At 44.9% G+C, this 25,638-nt stretch overlaps 1 long non-coding RNA gene and 1 pseudogene across 1 annotated transcript; both read right to left on the minus strand.

Moving 5' to 3' along the window:
* Positions 1 to 523: 523 nt before the first annotated feature.
* Positions 524 to 13,386, minus strand: LOC134474676 (uncharacterized). Its single transcript, XR_010045554.1, has 2 exons — positions 11,244 to 13,386; positions 524 to 869 (listed from the first exon to the last, which is right to left on the minus strand). It is a non-coding gene; the product is annotated as an uncharacterized LOC134474676 (long non-coding RNA).
* Positions 13,387 to 25,152: 11,766 nt separating this feature from the next.
* Positions 25,153 to 25,638, minus strand: part of LOC100718059 (alcohol dehydrogenase 1-like) — a 113,192-nt pseudogene continuing 112,706 nt past the window's right edge.

The following is a 25,638-nucleotide window of genomic DNA, read 5'->3' on the forward strand; positions in this document are numbered from 1 at the left end:
GGTCTGCTGGGAGCTGAGGGAAAGGGCTCTGCTCTGCCCCTCCATTTTCTCCCCACTGCGCTTCCCCATCTGCCTTAAAACCTGAAGTCAAATGGGGACACAGCACATCTCAGTGATGTGTTCCTTAATGTATCTTCTTGGGATACTGTGTATTTTATACACTTGTTGGCCATATGAGCAGATCCCCTTTTGAATTGTAAGAGTTCATCTCATATCTCACAAAACAAATGGAAAGGTAATTCCAACCTCAAAGATGAATGTATTGAATTTTTACTTATATCCTATAGTCTATCTAGGATAGAGTTTATCAAAGACAAATATCAGTTAATCTCTTCCAGTACTGCTTGGGCAAACAGAGCTGTGATGCACTGATGTGAAAACATGGTGTAGTAAATCACAGAGGCAGAAAGATTACTGGTGGCTGGGATGGCAGGGAAGAGAGGGAATGGTGTCCGAATGGGAATGAAGTTGGGGGAAACATTCTGGAACTCGGCAGAAATGAAGGCTGTACACATTGAGAATGTGATAGTGCCACTTCCCTGAGGATTTTAATTAAAATGAATGAAATCCTATAATTTGTTTAAAATTAATTCATGCCATAATATTTAAAAAGAGTATAGAGGTAAGTGCAAGAAAATGGAAAAAAATAGTGGAGGAGATGGGAAATTCAGGTTTTTAGCATGAGCTGACATCAGTGGAGTTGAGGAGCTGACACTGGCTGTGGAGCCACTGTTAATGATGCATCTGAGTTGACAGAGATGGGCTTCCAGGTGCTGCCTCTTCCAGTGGTCCCAGAGCTGATGAAGGCACTGGAGATGAATCAGGTACAAACTCTTCAGCTGGTCCTTGAACATGGTGTCCAGCCAACACTTCAACAGTAAAGAGAGGAAAGATCATCAATTTCCCATGTTCCTTGCAGAGCAAACAAACTTCCCAGTGCCTGTCAGAGACACCTCTGTGCAAAAATACACTATCAGGAAGTTTCCCACACTTCATCCTCCCACTGACTGCTGTGGCTCAGAGTTGCAGGGTGGTCCCTTAGCTTTGTCCTCCTCACATACCCTCAAGCCTATACCCAGTCCTTCTCACCCTTGTTTCTACCTCAGTGGGTTCACAGTGCTCCAGCTCAGCAAAGTGGAGTTGCATTGGAGGGTCCATGTGGGTTTGCAGCTGCTGCTTAGAGCTAAGAAGCAGGGTTGTGGTTTTGGAGGAAACAGGTGTGGGGAGCTGAGTGTGAGGTCTGGTCCTCCCTCCCAAACTGCTAACCCAAGGCAACCTGCTGAGTTCGACACCTGCCTGCTGCTCCAGCAGTGCGGAGCCGAGTTCACTCTATCTCCACCACCAGTGAAGCAGGGCTGGCCCAGACAGCCCTGAGAGACTGACAGATGACTCCATGGGAGAGTCTGTGGACACTGGGGTGACCATCTCTTCCTTCTTCAGGGAAGCTGTACACACATCTGTCTAGTGCTCCCCAGTGGCATGTTGCCTTAATGGGGGATGGAAAATTTCTGCTATGGAACAGGGGTTGTCTTCCATAAACATGTGAGAAGCGAGGGTACAGAACGATGTGTCCTGTTCCACTTGTTAGGTTGTGCAGTGACTTGCCACCCAGTACTCTGTGCTTCCTCTGGGCTCCTCTTCCACTGTTGTGCATCTTTGTCTAGGGAAGCCAAGAGGGGGTCTCATGTACCATAATGTCAGTGATACATGATCTGCCATTCAGGGTAGCCCCCACTAGTGTGGAGGGTCAAGAGGGGAGTAGATACGTACTTCCTGGTCATTGGATCATGGTCAGTGCCTGGAATAGTGTCTTTGCATGGTGTACCTCTATGTATATTCATGTACTCATGGAACCAACTGGTTCCTGCCCTGATGTCTAAAAGGGTGTGATGCCTCTGCCAGTCCCCAGAGAATCTGGCTCTGAATAATACATCCCAAACCCATAGAGCAACTCTACAATCTCCTTTACAATGAAGAGAGAATGTTTATTCAGTGTAGGTATCAGCACAGGAGAAACAAACCTTTACCATGGAGAGAGCAGCTCAATGGAGAATAAACATGGCTACTCAAGCAGGCCTTCCACAGAGCCTTGGCTGGGGTCAGCAATTGCCTGGAAACCCCATTTTGTTCCATAGGGACCCTGTAAGATTGGCCTTAGGTGCAATTCACTGTTCTGAGAATTGTACTGCTACTGGGTGCAATTCTCTATTCTCAATGAACTGAGGCTGAGAGATATAAGCACATTTCAAAGACTCAGCTCTAGATGGCTGAGTCACATTGTGCACCTGAGAGCAAACTCTCCTTCCCATCATAGGGGCTTATGGGGTGGAAATGTTGGCCCTTGAGGGACCTGGGAAGGAAGAGCTGTGGATAGGGCAGCTGTGCAGAAAGTCCTGCTCCAGGGGTTCCATCAGGCTGTGCAGCCCTTTTGCCTGTGTCACCCTCACTGTGCAGACCACTGCCAGGTTCTCCACTGACTGATTTCCAGTCTGTGATGAGACAGTGGGAAGCCTGAAGTTACTGGCCCAGCCATGCCCCAGCGTGAGTGCTGGAAGCTGTAGTGATACTCAAAGGTTAAATTTCAGAAGGAGCATTTAGAAATGATAGCATTTTCAGATCAGTTGTGAGCAAATAAGTCATTAGCTTCCTACATGAAGAGTATCATCCCACATGTCCTGTGACAACCACACATTCTGGAGATGAGAAAACAGGATTGTCCTGGGTGTGGGAGTGCAGTCCTGTATGTGATGACAAACAGAGTACTTCCCTGTGGTGCTTCTGAAGAAATTGGGTCCAGTTTCCTTAGCCATGAAAGGCTGAGTGGCTGTGTTCACTCTCTCCTGGTACAATGTCATTTAGCCTGGTGGGGCCTCAACCTCTGACGAGAGGGGCCTGGATAATTTCCCTGAGACATGGACAAAGTAGCAAGGGCCTAGGTTTTGGGTGAGTGCACCCCTGCTGATGTGATGATGTGTCAGAGCTGGGGACAGGGTAGAAGCACAGTCACACCAGTGCCAAAGGGATAAATGGGCCCAGGCATTACAGTGAACTAAAATAGCAGAAGTAAATCATGACAGGAGGTGAAGTGACTTAGTGTCCATGTCCCTATTCTGAGGCTCCCGCTAATTTGTGGACAGTGACCTGGCACCTGGCCATGTTGGCTGAGCAGAGAGGAGGTGATAGTTGAAGAATTAAACCCCATTTTCCTTTGGGGGCAGGAGCACAGGCCTGCTGTTTACACATCCTTGAGGGAAGTGCTGAAAATGTAATCTGCCCCTGAATACCCTCTGTCCACTTTGGGCCTCTTTACAGAATCCCCTTAGCTCACTCTCTCCCACTCCTGGCATCTGTTGTTATTGCGAGTCCCCACTGTGGTACAGGTATGTGGATTGCAGCCCTGCAGGGACTAGCTCCAGGCTGATGTCTGGGGCAGCACTGTTGATGCAGTGACTAGTAGTGTGCAAGAAGCTTCTGAGATCTCAGACAAGCAGAGAATGGGGCCATCAGGACTCCCCTAAAGCCTCCCAGAGTTCTGAGTATAGCACAGAGAGACATGGCAGCTTCTGGAAGCACAGGCTGCACATAGAGCTGCAGGGTCTGCCCTGCACAGTGAGCTGGGAGGGGCCATGCACTGTCCCATAACCCTGCTCCCCCATGGTAGGGATTATAGGGACACCCAGGCCCACAGAGCAGAGAGTCATTAAGGGGTGTTCATCAGCATTTATGATCCAGGAAGCCCTCAAAGCCAACAGCCAGCCAGGACAGAAACCAGGAGGTCTCACTTTGTCTGTTTTGGGATTGCCTAAGTGGGAAAGGATTCACCTTTCTAGTGACAGCACAGAAGCCACCAGCCATGTGATGAACCACGTCCTTTAGTACAGTTCCTTATGGCAGCCTTTCAGACAGCACCTGGGGCTTGCTGGCCTGGTGGGGAAGCCAGGCTAGGTCCTTCTGGAAGCTGATCTCGCCCCCCTTCCCCTCCCCATCTAGAATTTATTCTCACCCTGTGGTTCACCAACCCTGGACCAGCTCAGGCTCACTTATCAGCCCCCAGGTGGTCTTCCTCAGAGCCCTAGTGAAACTCCCTCTACCTGCATGTCTGGCCTCTGCTTTGCATGTGAGGCCTGAAAAAACCCCATCTCTATTCCTGTTTCCTGCTGGGGACTCAGGGCCACCTAAGTGAGCACTTGGGTAACAGAGATTCTTATATACACAGGAAGGTTCTTTAGAAATTAAGCAGTGAGTCCCTAGCTTCTGGAATGAAGTTTCTGCATTAGAGCCAGGTCAGAAGGCTGTACCATCTCTCACTGGTAGTACATATTGCACACATTACATTTTGTGTCTGGTTGTACCCCCAAAGCCTCATGTAGTCACAGGAGAATGGGTTTTTCAAACATTGCTGAAACTAAGTTTGTGATGGATTCATGGTCTAATGCTGAGATTAAGGGTGTTTGTGGCACACCTGCCCTAGGGTTGGTACCTGCTTACATTGTAAGGGATGGAAGGAACTTCCTCTGCCCTCCTCACCTGTTGTTTTTACTGTTTTCCACTGCCATGGACTGTTGCCCTCTGCCATGTCCCATCCTGCCTTGAAGCCAGCAGGTAATGGACTGAAACCTTTCAAACTGTGAACTAAAACACCCTCCCCTTTTTAAATTTGGCTGTCTGTTATTTTGCCTCACCAGCAAGAGAAAAGTAACTAAGACAGCACACAAGAGACTGAGCCTGCTATATGTTCCCAAGCTCTCAGCCTCAGGAATTCTTGCTCAGATTGCTGAATTCAGATGAGTGTAACCTATTTCCCGTTTAGAACACACATCTGATACCCAAAGGAGCAGTGCTGGCCCTGTGTAAATAGAGACCTGCACTTGACCTTGTGTCTCACAGGCCACCTTTCAAGCCTTGTGCTGTCTGAGACCGGGACTTTGACCTGTGAGATCGTGGTGAACCTGGACTGATGAAATCCCACACCAAAAAATCCAGGCTCAGGCTGCTCAGCTCCAAAAAGTAAGCTTCTGTCAAAGTCAGACTCCTGATGTGTTTGGGGTTCATTATTAGTAGGAAAAGTCCATTCAGAGAGTGGGCTTCATGCTCCATGGGAGCTATGCAGAGCAAAAGAGAACACTATGATGTGGTCTGCAGCCAGGAGCTGGGCAGTGGCTTCTTCCCCACCACAAGGCTCTGTCTACACAGGAAGGAAGCCCCCCTCCTCCTGGGGGCACAGAATAGAGTGTTGGGGTCAGCAACCAAGACACTGCATATGATCCTCTCAACCCATGTTCTCTATGGCTGCTCAAACCTATGACCTAGCACTTGGTCATGGCCAAGGCCATGACTGTCTGTGTTGAAGCTGACTCACAGTCTCAGAATAACAGAGCAGCACTTAATAAAGGTTCCAACAGGGAAGGGGTGATCCTAGGCCCCAAAAGGCAGAGGCATCTATGGAAGCTGTGCTCAGTGGGAACCATACCCTAGGGGACCATATTCTGTCACCTGGAACATGAACCCCATGTCAGGCAGGGTGTGGTGGGTCCCAGGCACAAGATACTGTGGATTCCAGTATGTGGTCAAGGTTTGGGAGGGAGGTAGAGGGTGTGCCCAGGGAGGTTACTCTGCACCCTTTCACTTCCTGCCAGACTCCCATGGACAGGCAGAGAGACCTGGCAGATGTCGGGGAACCTCCCTTTCTGTTCTGTGAGCCTCAGGCCACAGACAAGGGAGGCAGCTGCATCCCACCCCATGCTCTTCCAGAGTGCACTAATTTCATGGACTAGTGGCTAAATGACCTCATGACTGGTAAGTATTTGACTGAGAGCAGAATCATCATTGGTTGGCATCTGCCTGCATCTTCAGAAATTCAGGCTGCCAGTTGCCTTCCTTGCACCCGGCCATCAACCTGGTTGGTTCATTGCCCCCAGCCCAAGAGGCAGGATTATGGAAGGCTCATTTCTCAAAAGAGTCTTGACAATTGTGATAAATGTTCAGTAATCCATATCTCTGGCCCCTATGTTTTGCTGACACAGTTTCATAACTACTAAAGGAACAGCGTTGGGGGTGCACCCTGCAGTGTTCAATGCCAAAAGCATACACTGCCAGAGAATAGCAGAGTGAAGACAGATCTGTGACTATTGGCAATTGAAGAGAGCTGCTGGGGTAACTGTCAAAACTGCCTCCCCAACACAAGGGCAGCTGGATTGTACTGGAGAGACCTATCACACCCATATGGGGAGGACTGGTCCTCACTTCTAGAGGGAGACACTTTCCTGTTCTCCTGGAATGACATTACAGATCATGCTGCATTGTGCACTGTGCATCAAAAGTGGTGGATTAGGTGACTTATCTGTTTGAGCACCCACATTCCAAGGTTGAGTGCATTTTGTGTCTCCCTCTAGCAAACCTTTCTGAAGCCTGTGTTTTAAAAAATAGTGGAAGCAGGGCATGGTGGTGCACACATGTAATCGCAGCACTCAAGAAGCTGAGTCAGGATTCTTGAAAGTTTGAGACCAACCTAGGTTACACAGTGAGCTCAAGTCTAGCCTGAACTGCAAAGTGAGACCTTGTTTCAAAAAGACAAAATTAAACTAAACAAATGGTGGATTAGAACACTTCTGAGTAGAAATTTGGGTATTATAATGTGTGCATAGCTTTTTTTCTGTTTAACTTCTCTCTCTCTCTCTATCTCTCTCTCTCACTCACTGGGGATTGAACTCATGGCCTTATGAGTCTTGAGTCTTGCTTCCTTCCTTGCTCTTTCTATCTCTGTCTCTGTCTCTGTCTCACTCTCTCTCCATTTTTTTGACTTTCCATATTCTTCAACCTAGGCTTGAACTTCTGATGTTCCTGTCTCAGATTCCTATAGTATGGGAATTTCAGTTGTGCACAACTATGCCAGTTTCATAGGGTGATTTTAACAAACACTGTTTACTCTAGATGAGTGTGTGTGTGTGTGTGTGTGTGTGTGTGTGTGTGTGTGTATGTGTGTGTGTGTGCTCTTTTGGTTGGTTTAAAATAATTTCTCATGTTTGTTTAAAGTAATTTCTCATTTTTTGGTTTTTTCAGTAGCATGGATCAAACTCACAACGTTGCATTTTCTAAGCAGGTGCTGAAGCTGCTGAGCGAAATCCTCAGCCTAAAACAATGACTTCTGTGGTTTTCATTACCTTAAGGATGTCATCTGAAATAAGTAAACAATTTAAAGGGGTGTTTGCAGTTACTAGTAGTATTTTCCTGAACTCTCACCTTCCTAAAGAATGAATGCTTAACCCTATCTCCTCCTGCATAGCAGCTAACTGCTTTAGGGCCACCAGTACACTGGGAGGGCTGCAGGTTGTTCTTGACTGAATTGTCCATTGAGGCAACTTCATCCTCTTTGGTCATTATTACCAAATGCCTTCAAGGACTGGCATATCTCACACACAGTGAACAAGCCCAAATGCCCTGTACCCTGATCCATGGCACTGATGACTCACCAAATCCCCTGGTGAGTATACCTTTTGAGAGCAGAATGAGTTTCATTCTTCTTCCCTGGCATCATTTCCTAAGCCCTGTGATGACATTTGCCTCACTTCCATCCAGCCCCTGTGCCGCACAGATTACTGAGGGTCTCAGGTGTCCTGACCTGGACTGGAAGATGGTTCTCCAAGCAGCAGATGTGCTGTTCCCCTGCTTGCTGCTCTGACCACCTTCTGATGGGCATCATTCAGGGCTGAAAGTCCAGGGCAATAGCATCTCTTGGCCCCATTTTCACATGTGTCAGCAATATAACTGGGAGTGTGGCCTCCCTTACTCCCTGAGCCTGAGAGGAGTCACTTGAACTGGTATTGTGCACAGCAAGCTGAAGCACAGGATCAGTGCCAGGTAGCATGGAAAAATACAGGCCCCTCTGTGTGGCACCATGTGGGAGCTGAGCACCATGAGGGAGGGCACAAAACAAGGGCAGGAGCAGGTTCTGTGGAAACAGCAGAGGTGGGCAGCCCTTCTCTGATGTGTGGACCCCAGTGCCTGTGAGGGCATCAGGATGGGCCTCTTGCATTGAACAAGGGAGTTCCTGGCCTGCTATTTCTGGGTCAGGGTGGCAGTGGACATTGGCTCTGTCTGGCAGTGAATTTGCACAACCCAGATTGTGTGACTGTTTGACATTGTCTACCCAGGTCCTTCCTTGTCCACCGCAGTCTTTTCTGAACCTTTTGGTGGAGCCACAAGAGGAGACACTGCATGTGTAGCTGCCCAAAAAATATGGTGCAGTTTGGTGCCATCAGCCAAAAGGTATGGTGGGTGACAAAATGAAGTGCCAACCATTGTGCAGCTCAGGGACTTCTCAGCCTTCTTCTTCCAGCTTCCATTCTCTCTTTCCCCAGGCATCCCTCCATCCTCCTCTTATACACCCTTCTCCTCTCAAGAGTACACATCTGGGCTTGTGCTAGCCCTGGCTGCACTGGGAGCTGCTCTGCACTCCCCCAGAAGAGAGAATCCAGTATCCACAGGTATGGCTGATTTGTTGTCACCCACAACAAACTACGAGCAAAATGTGTTGTCCTTGATTCACAATGTGGGACTGAGGCTACCAGGAATTCTATTCTTGGCTCTAAGCTCTAGAGTTCTCCTCAGGACATGCTGGTCAGAACTGGGGGATCAAGATCAACCTGATTGGGGACCAACCCAGGACCTGACCTAATCTTTGAGTCCCTGTGTGATGCATGTGTTCCTGGATATGTGGGGAGACAAATGCAGGTGCTCCTGTCTGGCAGAATCCAGGTAGATACAGTATCTTTGAAATGGCTCATATGATATGGGCAGAATTGTATCTGCTCAGGGAACAGAGGCTGGGTGCACCAGACCATGAAGCAGGACCCTCAGATATGTGCTACACTTTGGAATAAAGGCAAATAAGTGTGCCCCAGCCCAAATGTGTCTGCATGCAAATTCCTGCCCCCTGAGCTCATGCATTTCATTCCTGTCCTAAGAGCAATGGTAGATATCATAAGGTGTGGCAGTGTGGTCAGTCTTCTAATGGCCCAGCCCCTGGGCCCCTCAGAGCTGGACAGCACCTGAACAGGAGAGAGATGCAAGGCTCACTTGTGTACAATGGGACTTGCTCTCAGTGACCAGCCTCAGGATATGACCACCATCAATTTTTTCTTTTGTTTTGGTCACCTAGTTGCCAGGCTTCCATTGTGTTCTCACCTGAATCACAGCAGAATTGATTTCCAAAGTTCAGCTGCACAGTGAGGTTGTTGGCCAGTGTGCTGGTGTGAGGCAAGCACGTGTGCCACCAGCAATAGGGATTCTGTGTTGTGAACAGCTGTGGATTGTGGCAAGAACCCTATGTGTTTTGACCCCTACTACATTGTTGCTGAAGTCATGATGTACAGGGCAAGATTCCTGCCTCTCAGATGTCACTTTTTACTATAACTTTCCTTCAAATGATATATTACTCAGAAGCTGTGTGCCAGGTAAATATATGTTCAAGGCCCTGCTAAGCATCTCCACCCAGACTGTCTGGTAGCAGCTCAGCCTTCAAAGCTGGGTGGGAGAGGTGGGGAGGGAGGTGAAGGAGGACAAGTGGCTTTGCCCTCCGAGACAGCAGTTACAGAGGGGCAGGCCTTCAGCTGTCCCTGATGTATCCAGTTCTGAGACTGTAGCCTGTGGTCAGAGAGGAGACAGCAGTTTTGAACACTTTGCTAGAATCAGTGATCTGAACAGAGCTACAAAGGCAGGACATTGCAGCCAGACTGAAGGCTCCTCCAGAAGTTTTGCCTGCTTTTCATTTTTGCTATTTCATGACTCATTCATCACCAGATAGTGGCAGTGTGGATTCACTTGTCTCCAAAAGAGTGGGCTGCTTCTGGGGATCTGGGGCAGTCAGCACACAGTGAGATCTCCATGTGTCTCTGTTAGGTTGTATATACAGCAAAGTATAAATGTGCATGTTCCTATGATAGAAAGATTGGTCCCAGAATCTCCATTAGCAAGGTCTTAACTTGAGGACAGTTGATGCTTTGTTCTTCAGCCTGCATTTGCCCCTTGCCTGATACAATATACACTTCTTTGCAGTTTATATTGATTACACTGATGATAGGCACATGGTTTATTTATTATCCAGAATGCATATTAGATCCTATGTGGTGCATGACAGTGCAACCCATCAGCTAGAGCCTGTTCTCAAAATTGTTTGCATTAATCACCCAGAATTGAAAAAAAGTGGAAAAGTTTACAGAGAAAAACTTTCAGATACAAAAACATACTTTAAGTCAAATATATTAGAGAACACACAAATAAAAGAATAGATGAACATATGAAAAAAATGGTTGTCCAACATAGCGAAGAAATGGAATACATGAAAGAGATGCAAACAAGAGTTCAACAAGTTCAATGCTGTATAAGAGATATATAAAACCTAGAAGAGATTAAAATTATATGCACAGACTGAACAAAAGAGAGGTTTAGAATTTCAGATCTTGAAGACAAAATTGTAGCTAGTTGTCATGAAAACAATGCTATCTTAAAAGTAGCAAGAGACTATGAGAGATCAATCCAACAGGTACAAAATGCATCAAAGAACAATTGCATGAGATTGATTGGGGTCAATGAGAAAGCCAGGGCCAACACAAATACTATAAAAAATACTTCAAATAATAATGGAATAAAACTTCCCAAGCATGAATAAAGAACTTTCCATACAAATAAGTAAAGCATATAGGACTCCAAACAGACATAACCAAAATAAAACTACACCAAGACATATAATATTCAAGATTCCAGAAATACAGCACAGGAGCACAGTATAAAATGCTACTAAAGAGAAGACACAGATCACTTATAATTGAAAGCAAATCAAATTCTTAGCAGTCTTTTTTGTAGCTTGGCATAACTAACATCATCTTGAGCCCTTCTTTTAACTGGTGGCCTATATTTAACCCAAAATAATGGAAAATGACTCAGAGTACAAGTCCTGTGAGAAAAGCAGAATGCGCTGCATGACCTGGAGAAAAATTACCCTGCTCAACAAAAGAAACATGATACAGGTGTCAACTAAAAATTAATGTAAGATTCTAGCTCAATTGTTTCCAATAGGATGTAACTTTGTGCTTCTCTGTTTAAAAGCTTTGTAAGTCTCCAGTTCAGCCACTTGTTTGGACTCTGAAATTGGCATAATTTAAATGAGTGGTCCTTAACTCTATTAATCAAATTCCAAATTTATCAATTGTATGCTTTGATTCCTTTATTTTTGTTCATGAACCTACCTCAGTCTTCTCAACACAAATATCCAAGTAAAGAAGAAAGCTGTAGTTGAAACAGAAGAACAAGTCCTGAAGTTGGACAGAAGTACAAGTCCTGAAAGGAAAGAAAATACAATCCAGATTGGTGTATCCTGCAAAACTTTCAAAATTAATGGAAACATAAGATACTTCCATGACAAAGAAAAACTGAGAAATATATGACTGCAAAACTGACCGTAGAAAAAGTAATGAAAGTTATACTAGAGAGAGGTAAAAATGACAAAAATTACAAGAAAAACAGAGAAACAACCAGGCAGGACAAGTAAGTAAACAGTGGAGAAAAGCAGAGAATCAACAGAAGAACAATATTACAACAAAGACAAACCAATACATATCATTGTTAATGGTCACATCTCATTAACCAAAAGAAATAGATGGGTGAAATGGATCAAGAAACAAGATATATAAATATGCTATATACAGAAAAAAATGTTTAATTCAAAAAGTAATTCATAGACTGAAAGTCAAAGGACAGAAAACAATCTTCCATGCAACAGAGGCCCAGAAAAAAGCATGAGTAGCTATTCTCTTTGCAGACAATATGAACTTAAAACCAAGAATGTCCAAAAAGATAAAGAGACTCACTGCATAGATGTTAATGGAAAGTTTTTAAAAGGATAAGATAACAATCATAAATATGTGTGCATCTAATACAAGAGCGCCCAACAAGATAAGGCAATTGTTAAAAGACATGAAAATAATGCAAACAAAAAATAACACAATTGACCCAAGAGACTTCAATATCCCACTATCACAAACACATGAACAAGACTAATAATCAGCAAACAAATAAGAAAGTAGAACTGAATCTGTGAACAAATGAACTGAATAGATGTTTACCAAGTATGTGACCCAACATATTCAGAATAAACATTCTTCTCAGCTGTGCAGGGGAGGTTCTCTAAAACTGGCCACATAAACTAGTCCACAGAACATGCTGAAGTAAATGCAAAGAAACTGAACTTACCCCGTGCATTTTACCTGACCATAGTGCAATACAATTGGGAAATAATTGTAAAAGAAGGTACAAAAATTTCATAAATATATGGAAATTAAGTAACACTCTAGCAAACAATCAATATGTCACAGATGAAATAAAGGAAGAAACCTGAAAGTATCAACAACAGAACAAAATTATAGATGCAAACCTTGGTTCTCATGGGATTCAATGAAAGAAGTTCAAATTGGGAAATTAATAGTACTCAAATTTCACTTCAGGGAATAGAAAGAGCATAAATAAATTTATACTGTTGTGCCTCACACTTCCAGAAAAAAAATGGCATGAAAACCTCAAAGCCAATAAAAGTAAGGAAACTATAGTGATCAGAGAAGAAAGTAATGCAGTGCAGAACATAAAAACAATAAAAAGATTTAATGAATCAAAGAGTTGGTTCATTGAAAGAATAATAGAATTGATAAACCTTTAGCCAACCACATCAAAAGAAGAAAAGAACCACTCAAAACGATTCATTGAGGAATGAAAACATTAAAGTAACTACAGATCGTGTGAAAATTAAGATCATCAGTATCTACTTCAAAAACCCATGCTTCCCTAGGTTGCATAACATAGAAATGAATCAATTCCTAGATTCATATGAATTGCCAAAGCTGACTAAGGAGATATAAAAATTCTAGATAATGCAGTATCTGTCAATGAGACTGAAGATCTAATTAAATTTTATTGGATACTGGCCAGGTGGTGCATGCCTGTAACCCCAGAACTTGGGAGGCTGAGGTAGAAGGATTGTTGTGAGTTTGAAACTAACCAGGGCTACAATGTGAGCTCAAGGCCATTCCAGTGCGTAATAAGACCATCTGGAAAATACATTAAAATGAAGCAAACAATGACAACAAAAAGGCAACTGACCAACATATGGAAGTCTAAGTCTTCAGGGATTTACTGCTGAATTTTATAAGAAATGTACAGAAAATTGAAGGCCCCTACTCTTTAATGAAGTTGAAAGAGAAGCAGTTCTCCCTATCTCTTTCCTGGAGGCCAGCATTACACTGATACTAATACCAGAGAAAGTCACAACCAGCAAAAGAAAACCACAGGGAAGTTTGCCTAATGAACATAGTTGCAAATATCCTTACTAAGATACTAGCAAAGTGAATGCAGCAAATTATCAAGAAGATTTTAAAACCTGACAACTTGGATTCATCCCAGGAAGGCAGGGATGTTTCAGTACATGCAAATCAACAAATTTAAACATTATATCAACACACACAAAAATAAAAGTCACATAGTGATCATCTCAACAAATGCATGATGAGCTTTTGATAAAATCAAGCACTGATTTTTAATAAAATCCTACAGAATGTAACAATAGAGAGCCTTTACCTCACTCTGATAAAACAAGCAAAGACAAAAATACACCCAGCATCATACTAAGTGGTGAAAAACTAAAAACTTTCACACCACAATTAAGAACAAGAAAAGGATGATTACTATCACCACTCTTATTCAATATAGCTCTGGAAACATTAGGCAGAACAATTAGAGATAAGAGACAAATAATAATCATATAACAGAAAGTAGGTAAACTATCATTATTCACAGGTGACATGATATTCTATGCAGAAGATGTCAGTTACTCCACCAAAAGGCTTCTAGACTTAACCAAATTCAATAATGTACCTGGAAACAAAGTTGACAATCAAAAATCAAGAGCATTCCTGTATACAGTAAACTCACTAAGAGAAAAGGTGCAGAAATCATACCCTTAACAATACCCTCCAAGAAAATGAAATACTTAGAATGAACCTAACAAAGAAAGTCAAGGACTTACATATTGAAAATTACAGTACTTTGTAAAAGGATACTGAAGAGATTATCAGAAAATGGAAAGATATCCCTTGCCCAAACTGTGCATTGTCTTTTCACTGTTAGTGATTTCTTTTGATGTACAAATATTTTTTAATAAGATGGAGTATCAGTGATTAATTCTTTGAAGTTGATTCTTCAAATTTTGTGTTTTGTTCATGAAGCCTCATTAGTGTTTCTGTTGTAATATTTAGATCTCCAAGCTAGTTTTACTTTAATCTATTTCATGGTGATAGGCATAGACCCAGTTTAAGTCTTCAGTATGGAAAAAGTCATTTTCTTCAGGATTATTGAAGAGGCTATCTCTCTTCCAGTGAACATATTTGGCTCCTTTATCAAAGACAAGGTAGCAGAGTGTGTTTGTAGTTGTGTCTCCATCTCTAGTCTGTTTGATAGATTATTGGGTCTGTTTTTCTGCCTGGACTCTGGTGATTTTGTGACAGTAGTTTTCTAGTAGTATAGCAAGTGAAGAATTGTGATGCCTCCTGACTAGCCTCTGTTGCCCAGGAATGTCTTTGGTATTGTGGATCTTTTCTATTTCCAAATGAATTTTAGAAAAGTTTTCTCTATATTTGTGAGCTATACTAATAGTATTTGGATGGGCCTTACATTAAATCTGTATTAGAGTTTGCAATATGATATTTTTTGAGTTTTCCATATCCTTAAACATAGTCTTACCAGTTTTTATACTCACCTGATGCATTCTAAAATGTATGATCCTAAGAGTTTCAAACTATTGAGTTCTTCTTCTCAAGGATATCAGCAATAATAGATACTTTTTTTTCCTATTTGTTTGAGACAGGGTTTCCCTATGCAGTTCAGGCTGACTGTGGACTCACATCTTAGTCCAGTAAATTCACACTGGTAATCCTACCTTAGCATTCCAAGTCCTGGGATTATAGGTGTGCACCTGACACCAGAAATAATTCCTGGTGTTGTTTGAAAGATGAGGAAACAGTCATGAGATACATATGTATTCATTAATTGTCATTTTCTTAAAGGACAATTGTTCAAATTAACACATAACACCATTGGAGTGTAGGGAATCAGAAGACGTGTTTCTATCTCTTATGGTCTGAGGATAACAGACTACACTACTGCAAAAATGGGAGACATAACAGCTAGGAATATGTGTGAAATTTGGGCACCAGTATTATGAATTGAGAGTATTTAAGGAAGATGAGAGAAAAGACCAGTGGAAAATCATAAGAGACCTGATGACTTTAGTCTTTCATAACTCTAGATCAGGCTTTATTATAATGCTGAACATCACAAATATTGAAATAGTCAAATATTATGTGTGTTTTTACCTAGAAAATATTAAGGCTGGGCATTGTATCCTAGCTGTGTTGTAGCTTGGCATAAATCATACAATCTTGAGCCCTACATTTAACTAGTGCATTGTATTTGAACCAGGAAAATGGAAAATGACTCAGCATATAAGTACAATGAGAAAAGCAAAATGAGCTGTACCCAAAGAAAAAAATTTAACCTGCTCAACAATAACAACAACAACAAAAAAAAAAACAGGATACAGGTGTCAACCAAAAATTAACATAAGATTCTAGCTACATTGTTTCCAATAGGATGTTCTTTGTGATTCTCTCTTTTAAAAACTCTTAACATTCCAGTCCAGGATCACTTGTTTAGATTTTGAAATGGGGGAGGTTTTGAAATGGGAGAAGTGGTTCTGAGCACAGCTATTTAAATTCCAAATTTATCCTTTTTCTGTGTGGATTCCTATATTGTTGTTCACAAACTGACCTCAAGCTCCAGAAAGGTTTACTGACACAAGCAAGAACCTAGATTAAATACAGTGTCACCATAATGAAAGAATATTAGTGAAAAGGAGGAAAGAAAAAAGACAAACACCATGTGTTATGATACCCACCTCTTTACCTGGCATTAAAGAGGCTTAAACAGGAGAATGGCCACGTATTCAAGGACAGACTACCCGACATAGTGAGTGCAAGGTCAGCCAGAACTACAAAGTGGGACTATGTCTTTAAAAACAAAAAACAAATATGAAAAAATGTAAAAACTGAGGAACGGAGAAAGACTATTAAAGGAAAACAAAAATATTAGAGCTGAATGAAAATAGACTTAACTAAAATGGGAATTATGGAATGATGTTGCAGAGGAAAGCTGGTCCTGAAGTGTTACCCATGAGGCAGTGAAAAATACAGTTATGAATGGGACCTATTGTGCTACATCACAATAGTGACCTCCTTCCTCCAATATATCTGCAGTCTACTAGACAGGAGGTCCAAAATTTCATGGAAATTTCAAACTCAGAGCAAATAAGCAGCTTGAAATCAAGGCTTTGAATCATGGGCTTTAGCAGATGTGTGATAGGCAAGTTGAAATAGGAGAAATATAATCCTACCTGGTTCGATGGCAAATTCAGCAAGTTGGTTGGCTCACAGCATTGAAGAATGAACTCACAAATCAAAAGAAGTTCAAAAAGTTTTCTTGGAAAAAAGACAGAATAGCCCTGCCTTTGCAGGAGGGGTCTTCAGTGTTTAGCCCACAGATCAATTGTCAGGGGTGATTTATACAGCAAAGTCAGAATGTGAGTACAGTGTGGGTCTCAAACTACAATCTACCTACAAGTGTATAGCTGCTTAACTAATATTATTCAGAAGGGCAGCAAGTCACCCAGAAAAGGTATGCAGAAAGAGCCAAGGAATTTTGTGGGAACAATAGCCGAGGTGTTCTGTTCATTGAGTATGGTAATAGATGCCTACCTGGACTTCCTGGGGAAGGGGGTGTTAACTGTAGTACATTTCAAGCTATTGTTTTTCTCTTTAAGAGGCATGTAGACATGGTCACTGCATCTTCACCTTCAGGTCTGGCTTTCTTCAGCTGTGCCTGTAGCAGAGATTGTTGTATTTAGTTTTTTACATTGATCCCTTTGAGGTTCTATTTCCTCTCTTACTGTATATCAATTTCTGTCTACCTTGGCCTCCTGTAGTAAAATCACAATACTATTTGAATGGATAAAGTGGTATTTATACATTTAAGAAAATATTATTTAATAGGTGCCTGGAGATTAGCTCAGCAGGCAAAAGTACCTGCCTGGCACGAGCCAGGTTGTGAGTTTGATCCCCAGTACCTAAAAAAAATGATTTAAAATGCAAGGAAAGAAAATAATTTCATTTTTGAAGATGTAGATGAACAAAATTTTCAAATCTAAATCCATCAATGGCAAATTAAAGAGTGGTAATAGTCGTATTTAGAATCTAAGGTTATTCAGGCTGGGGAATGAGCTCAGCGGTACAAGGACCAGCCAGGCAAGCACAAGGTCATGAGTTCAATCCCTGGTATGAAAAATAAAATTTCTACAGTTGTCAAACATGTAGTGCTATGAGCACAATTATTGAAATTGACAGTTGTTCATTTAGTGGCTCAATTTTTCTTTTGTGTTCTACAAAATATCAACAGATAACATGGTAAATACTGTGAATGATATACTGTCCCCTATACTCTGGGTATTTGCTGAGAGTTGTTTTTAGTTTTTATTTTTCCACATACTTGAACCTGAAAATATTTGGTGATGCTAGATAGAGAAACTGTGATAATTATTTTTTCATTTTAATCATATATTTCACTATATCCATTAAGTACATTTTATTTGCTACAATTATGCTAAGAGAAGTTGATAAACAATTCTTAATGTTATGGGAAGCTTAGTTAGTTAGAAATATAAGCAGTCAGACAGTGATATAAGGGAATGCAACTCCTGACCTACTTTGTTGGGTATGAGTTTAGGTTCTCTAAAACTGAAGAATGAATAATTAGGAACAATGGAGGTAAGAGCAGAATATATTTTTAAGAGAAATAAATTGACAGGATTTTGCTCTAGATGGGACATTTCAGCACTGGGAGGTGAGACCAGGGGACATTTACCTTGAGGTCACTTTCCCCTCTCCTTTGCAACTTACCTGTGGCATGAAAGGAGTCCCAATCAGCTACTTGCACATCAGCAATGCCACCTTTAAGCACTACCCCAATGGAAAACTATATGTATGCCCCCACATGACATTTTTACTGTGTGTTCTCCCTTTTACCACGCCAAAAATCCTATCATTTGGTTCCCTAAGGCAGATTGGGTGTCTCCTGGGAATCCCTCCCAGTTTGAGTCCCTTTGCTTTTTTCTTCCTCCTGGATTGGTTACTTGCCACTGCTAATATGTATGCAGCAGCAACCTTACTCACTGAACATGGGTGAGATACCTTCTGGTTTTTTTTTTTTTTTTTTGCTTGTTTGTTTGTTTGTTCCTGTTCTTTAGCAAGCTTGTGACAGAAAACACATCCTGCCATCCCCAAACAGGGTTACTAGTTTCCACGCTCCTTAGGCCACACAGCTGGAGGTAACATGGAGATTTTTATGTGCTGGGATCCTGCCCTGCTCTCTTTGGTTACCTGCCAAGAAGAATGGGTGCTGGGACTCTGCCTAACACACTTTCAAAATAGATTATTGTTGGGAGCCACCACATTGCCGAGCCGCCGCATATAGCGATCATGCGGCCTGTGGTAAAGAGTAAAGCCTGAGTTAGATTACCCCTCCCATCGAGCACGTTAGTTTCCTGCTTACCGCGTAAACAACCCGCTCAATAATATGTTAGCCAATCAGCTTGCCTTGCTTACTTTAATATGATTGGACACTGTATCCGTATATATACTGGTGCCACCCCTGGGGGGAAGTAGAAGCCCGGAAGGAGCCGCGGAGAGCGGACCGGTAGAGGCTTCGGAGCGAAGCACGGAAGGAGCCGCGGGGAGCGGACCAGAGGAGGCTTCGGCTGGGAGCGATCCCAGGGCAGGCTGTACGGAGAGAAAATAAAAGAAAAGGTTGTCCACTGCCAGACTTTGTCGTGTGTCCTTCCTGCCAGCCGGGAGCGACATCGACATTTGGTGGCCCGTACGGGGACAACTGATCACCCCCGAGACGTGGTAGTGGACAACGTTCCTTGATACAACACTGCGAGACAGGTGAGTAGGGGATAAACCTGGGCCCTGGGTGGCGCGCACCTACAGGGTTTTTAGACTCCCCTCAGGCTCACGCGTAAGTGGCGGATTTTTGGGCCTCACGCGGTGAGTAACATATTAAATATGGGTAACGTACCGAGTAACGACACCCAGCCCTTGGTACAGGTCCTCCGGAAGCTCTTAAAGTCCAGAGACCTCAAGGTGGGACGCAAAACGCTGGAGAGCTTTTTTGAGGAGATTGATAGTTTCGCTCCCTGGTTCTTGCCCACAGGGCACTTAAACCTGCCCTCGTGGGAGAAGTTGGGCAGGGATCTTTCTCTAGCGGAAAGGGAGGGCAGGGCTTCGGTCTTCGCTCGGCCACTGTGGGAAATGATATATGCATGCTTGAAGAGCGAGGGTGGTTGCAGGGAAGGTTCTCAAGAGCTCATTAAAGTGCATAGGGCATTCGAACAGGCCCAGTCAGGGAGCTCCCGGGAGGGGTCCGTCAAAGGAGACAAAGATGTAAAGGAGAAAGACGGGGCTCAGGCCTCGGAGTCGTCTGACTCTGAGAACGAGGAAGGCTTAGACAACGATGAGACCAAGGAGCCTAGATGCCAAGAGGATAGGCCGCTCGATAAGGAGTCGCAGGGTTCTTTCCCAGCGTTGCGCCGCGAATTGCGCTCCGCTCAACTTGGTCTGCGGAGGAGTAGAGAGCTCCTGAGCGCCCCCTGGTGCGAGAGGGAGGCGAAGCCTTCCGCCCCACCTTGGGGGCTGTTCCCGGAAGCGATCCCTCACCACGAGGCGGCCGCGTGGGAGCTCCCTCCCCTTTCGCCAGAGCAGGAAGTGATGCACGGGCCCCCATTTTCCGCCCAATCACGGCCGCCATCTTATGCTCCGCCGCCGGCGGGTCGGTATTTTTACAGGCGGCTTTGGCAGGGGGGACGTTTGTCTCATGAGGTACATCCACCACCTGGGATAGATAGTGGCCCCTACGGGATATTTCCTGTACAAGTAGCTATGGGCCAGGGACGTAATGCATGGGAGCCTTTTGAGATAAAGCAGATTAGAGAACTTAAAAATGCAGTTACAACCTTTGGGCCGACTGCGCCTTACACCATTGCCATGCTGGAGAACCTGTCTTCTGGGCCCCTCACCCCCACGGACTGGATTCAGCTGGCAAAGGCGTGTCTGCCCTCGGGTAGTTACCTGGATTGGCGAGCCTGGTACGCAGAGTTCTCTGCAGAGCAGGCTGAGAAAAACGCCAGTCGGGGAAACCGGGGGTGGAACAAGAAAATGCTTATGGGAGAAGGTCGGCACGCTGATGATCAGACTCAGTTCCCCGGCGCTGTCTATGAACAAATCAATGCCATAGGGCTCCGCGCCTGGAAGCAGGTAAGTGGTGCCGAAACAGCCTCCTTGTGTCTTTCAAAAATAATTCAGGGTACCACAGAGCCATTTGTTGACTTTGTGGCCCGAATGCAAGATGCTGCCGATAAAATATTTTCTGATCCGGGAGTGGCTCGACCGCTGGTAAGACAGCTGATTTTCGAGCAATGTACAAAGGAGTACAAGGCAGCGATAGCCCCTCATAAGAACAAGGACCTCAACACCTGGATTAAGATATACAGAGAGATAGGGGGGCCGCTCTCCAACTCGGGAGTGGCTGCTCTCCTGGCCGCGGCTGTACAGCAGAGGGGACCTCGTGGGTCAGGAGGGGAATGTAAGGCCAGAGGGTGTTTTGCCTGCGGGGAGCCAGGACACATTAAATGTCACTGCCCAAACAATACAGATGCTAGGCCCCGTCCTAGGAATAAAGAACCATATGTTTGTGGGCGATGCAAGAAGGGATCACACAAAGCTGAGGAGTGTAGGTCGGTCTTTGATGCTCAGGACAACCGTATTTGTGGACGAGATGCTAGAGAGCCAAAAAACGGCCAGAGGGGGCCCTCCTCACAGGCGGGCCCCCGCCCCAGAGACAGGACAGCTCAGGATGACAGCCTTCAACAAGGGCCACCCCTGGGTCAGCAGGTGTGGACCTCAGTGTTGCCTCCAGACTTATATTAGTGCCTGACATGGGTGTTCAAGTGGTTGAAACCACCTTTAAGGGACCGTTACCCAAAAATTCCGTGGGTCTGGTGATCGGGAGATCCTCCACGGCCCTTCGGGGTCTCACAGTAGTCCCGGGGGTCATAGACTCAGACTACACAGGACATATTAAAATTATGGTTCAATCTCTTGTGGGTACTATGGTAATCAATAAAGGAGACAAGATAGCGCAGCTCTTGCTGCTCCCCAGTCTCCACAAGAGATTTCCCTCAAAGCAGAAAATTAAAAAAAGTCAAGGTTTCGGTTCCTCAGGGGAAGTCTTCGAGGGACTCCATATGACACTTGATAAAAGGCCCATGCTCTCACTTAAGGTCAATGACAAAAATATAACAGGGCTCCTAGATACAGGAGCTGACCGTTCCATTATCTCCAAAAAGGATTGGCCTTCCAACTGGCCCACCAACACTGCAGATAACACGCTGCAGGGCCTGGGGATGGTGTCAGCTCCTCAGGTTAGTGCTTCAACCCTGCTCTGGTGCGATGAGGAGGGTCATCAGGGCCATTTCCAACCATTTGTGTTACAGTTGCCAGTGTCTCTATGGGGAAGAGACATCCTCACTCAGATGGATGTCACGCTTACATCAAACTGCTCCCCCCAGGCTAAAGATATACTCAGGAACCAGGGATATACCCCTGGCAAAGGCTTGGGCAATGCCCTACAGGGTCGGACATCCCCAATACCAGTAGAGAACAAAAAAGGTAGGCAAGGGCTGGGTTTTTCTTAGGGGCCGCTGAAAAAGCTCTCCTACCCACTTCGATCAAAATCACCTGGAAATCAAATGATCCGGTTTGGGTACCTCAGTGGCCCCTGCCTAAGGAAAAGCTATTAGCCTTGTCAGAAATAGTCAGTGTACAACTTAGATTAGGACACATTAAGCCGTCGACCTCCCCATGGAACACCCCCATTTTTATAATTAAGAAAAAGTCTGGCAAGTGGAGGCTGCTCCATGACCTAAGGGCGGTCAACGCACAGATGCAGTCCCTGGGGGCGGTCCAGAGGGGGCTGACAGCTCTCTCAGCCATCCCTCAGTCTTGGCCGATTTATGTTATAAATCTTAGAGACTGTTTCTTCTCAATCCCCCTGCATCCAGAGGACACCCATAGGTTCGCCTTTACTTTACCCACCATTAACCAAAAAAGCCCTGATCTCAGATACAAGTGGATAACGCTGCCCCAAGGTATGGCCAACAGTCCCACTATGTGTCAGATTTACCTTGATTCCCTACTGGCCCCCCTACGGAAATCCTTTCCCAAGATAAGATGTGTGCATTACATGGACGACCTTTTGCTCAGCGGCAGGGACCCAGACATGCTAAATAATATGCTCGGCCAGTTGGTCGAGGCCCTGAGACAAGCCAATCTGCATGTTGCCCCCGACAAGATTCAGGGAGGAGAAATGGTGACCTACTTAGGCGCGAGAATCTCCCCTATGCTAGTCTCTCTGCAGAAGGTCTCCATTAGGACGGATGGCGTTAGGACCCTAAATGACATACAAAAGCTATTGGGAGACATTAATTGGATTAGGCCATATTTACATATACCAAATTCAGATCTCAAACCCCTGTTCGACCTTCTGAAGGGAGACCCAGATATAGCCTCCCACAGGAGGCTCACTCCTGAGGCAAGAGCTGCCTTACAGAGAGTGGAGGAAGCCTTAGGTGGGGCTACCTTACACAAAATTAAACCAGGGCGACCCTTTAATGTCTGTTTGCTACAGACTAGTCTACAGCCCACAGCGGTGATTTGACAAAAAGGACCACTACTGTGGATACACCCTAAGGTCTCACCTGCAAAAGTCATAGAGCATTACCCGGAGGCAGTCGCTTCATTGGCCCTTAAAGCACATGATAGAGCTGTCCAACATTTTGGCTCAGGACCACAAGCCATCCGAGTACCCTATACCGCCAGCCAGATCAAGACCCTGGCTGCCTGCATAGATACTTGGGCCATTTTGAGATGTGTTTTCCATGGGGATATAAACAATCAATACCCTAAAGACCCTATCTTGTCATTTGTTACTCAACACCCTGTAATTTTTCCAAAGGTTACTGCCTCTGAGCCATTAGTCCCAACAACTACAATATATACAGATGGCTCCAAGACGAAAATAGGCGCCTATGTGATCCTAGGCAAGCCCCCGGTTACCATACAATTTAAACCTAATCAGCCTCAGGTGGTGGAACTGCAGATCGTTAAAATGATTCTTGAACGGTTCTCAGGAGCCATTAACATTGTCTCCGATTCTAGGTATGTGGTCAATGCTATGCAAGTGCTTGAGACTGCCGGTTTAATTAGATCCACTTCCACAGTGGCTGGGCTGTTCCTGTCTATCCAGACATTGCTCCAGAACAGACACCATAAGGTCTTCACCACCCACATAAGAGCACATACATCCCTGCCAGGGCCTATGACACAGGGGAATGCGGCTGCTGACACTGCCACTCGCCCGTTATGGATTTTCACCTTACTAACACCAATCGAGCGAGCCCGTGCCTTCCATGATAAGTTTCATGTCAATGCCAGGACACTAGCAAACCATTTCCATGTTTCCAGAGCAGATGCACGAGATATCGTGCGACTATGTGGCTCCTGTGCCACATACAAACCTGCCATACCGATGGGAATAAACCCTCGAGGTTTGATCCCTGGTGATGTTTGACAGATGGACATCACACATATACAGGAGTTTGGGACTCTTAAATATGTTCATGTTTCCACAGATACCTGTTCTCACGTCATATTTACAACAACAAAAACAGGTAAAAATGTGTCTAATGTGATCAATCGTTGCCTGGCGGCTTGGGCCGCATGGGACAAACCAAAAATATTAAAGACTGATAATGGACCAGCCTATATAGACAAAGCCTTCAATGAGTTCTACAAAATGATGGAGGTTCAATTAAAACATGGTATCCCATACAATCCCCAAGGTCAAGAAATCATCAAAAGAGCCCATAAAAGTCTCAAAACAATTCTAGCTAAACAAAAAGGGGGAGTAGGCCAAGGCCTGGCCCCAAAGGCACGATTATCCATGGCACTATTCACACACAATTTTTTAAATTTAAATAATGATAATTGCTCCCCAGCTGTGGAGCACTGCAACCCTTCCCCCAACCATAAAGGGTGGGTGAAGTGAAAAGATGTCCTGACAGGACAATGGATGGGCCTGGATCCAGTGGTCAGCTGGAACCGAGGTGCGGTTTGTGTCTTCCCACAGGAACCGGGACGAGAACCACTGTGGGTACCGGAGAGACTGACACGGGCGACAAAGCCCTCGATTGAAGATCAGACCTGCCCTACCGGAGATCCATCACAGACCAACCAACAAGATGAATAGAAATAGCGGTAGCCCAAAATGGACAAGAAGATCCTCAGGCATATGCATGGCTCGCTCGCCTAGCCTACGACCGAGTCTAGGGACGGTGAGCTTCCCACACTCCTCCTCTAAAAAATTATGATATAGCAGGGTAGATGAGTCAATGACGGGTAAGAGCATGCCTCCCCAGCATGACTCAACCTAAGACAGGCCCTACCCCATACCGCACGAAAGCCGCTGAATTACTAGGTTTCGCCCAAACCAAATGTCGCCCCGGGGGGATCATGCGGAGCGACATGAGTGTATGCCTGTGTGCATCCAGGTTCCGTCTGGTTCCTTCCTGGCCCTGGAAAAAGGACGAGGGCCTCGGGGCCTCGGCAGACTCGGGGACGGCCGACCCGGGCCGAAGCCGAGAGCCCTTGGTGGGCCTCCTATCAGGGCACAGGCCTCTACACTCAATTCAGGACGGGCTGCGATGCGTAGACTTATTTAAAATAAAAAAGGGGGAGATGTTGGGAGCCACCACATTGCCGAGCCGCCGCATATAGCGATCATGCGGCCTGTGGTAAAGAGTAAAGCCTGAGTTAGATTACCCCTCCCATCGAGCACGTTAGTTTCCTGCTTACCGCGTAAACAACCCGCTCAATAATATGTTAGCCAATCAGCTTGCCTTGCTTACTTTAATATGATTGGACACTGTATCCGTATATATACTGGTGCCACCCCTGGGGGGAAGTAGAAGCCCGGAAGGAGCCGCGGAGAGCGGACCGGTAGAGGCTTCGGAGCGAAGCACGGAAGGAGCCGCGGGGAGCGGACCAGAGGAGGCTTCGGCTGGGAGCGATCCCAGGGCAGGCTGTACGGAGAGAAAATAAAAGAAAAGGTTGTCCACTGCCAGACTTTGTCGTGTGTCCTTCCTGCCGGCCGGGAGCGACATCGACAGATTATAATCTCTTATGTTGTGTGTGACCAAGCACAGCTTCCACGTTCCTTGGGGGAGCTACAGCTCTTAGTTCCTGAGGTGAAATTGTTCTCTCAGCTCCCTTATAATTCAGTCATGGGAACCACTTCCTGTCCTCCAGAAAACACACCTCTTGGTGCCTGGTTCATAACTTGGTGCTTTTGGCCTCTAAAAGGCTACAACAACCA

Source organism: Cavia porcellus, unplaced genomic scaffold, assembly GCF_034190915.1.
Source record: "Cavia porcellus strain 051 isolate PalLab524CR breed Dunkin Hartley unplaced genomic scaffold, mCavPor4.1 scaffold_34, whole genome shotgun sequence".
Classification (NCBI taxonomy): Eukaryota; Metazoa; Chordata; class Mammalia; order Rodentia; family Caviidae; genus Cavia; species Cavia porcellus.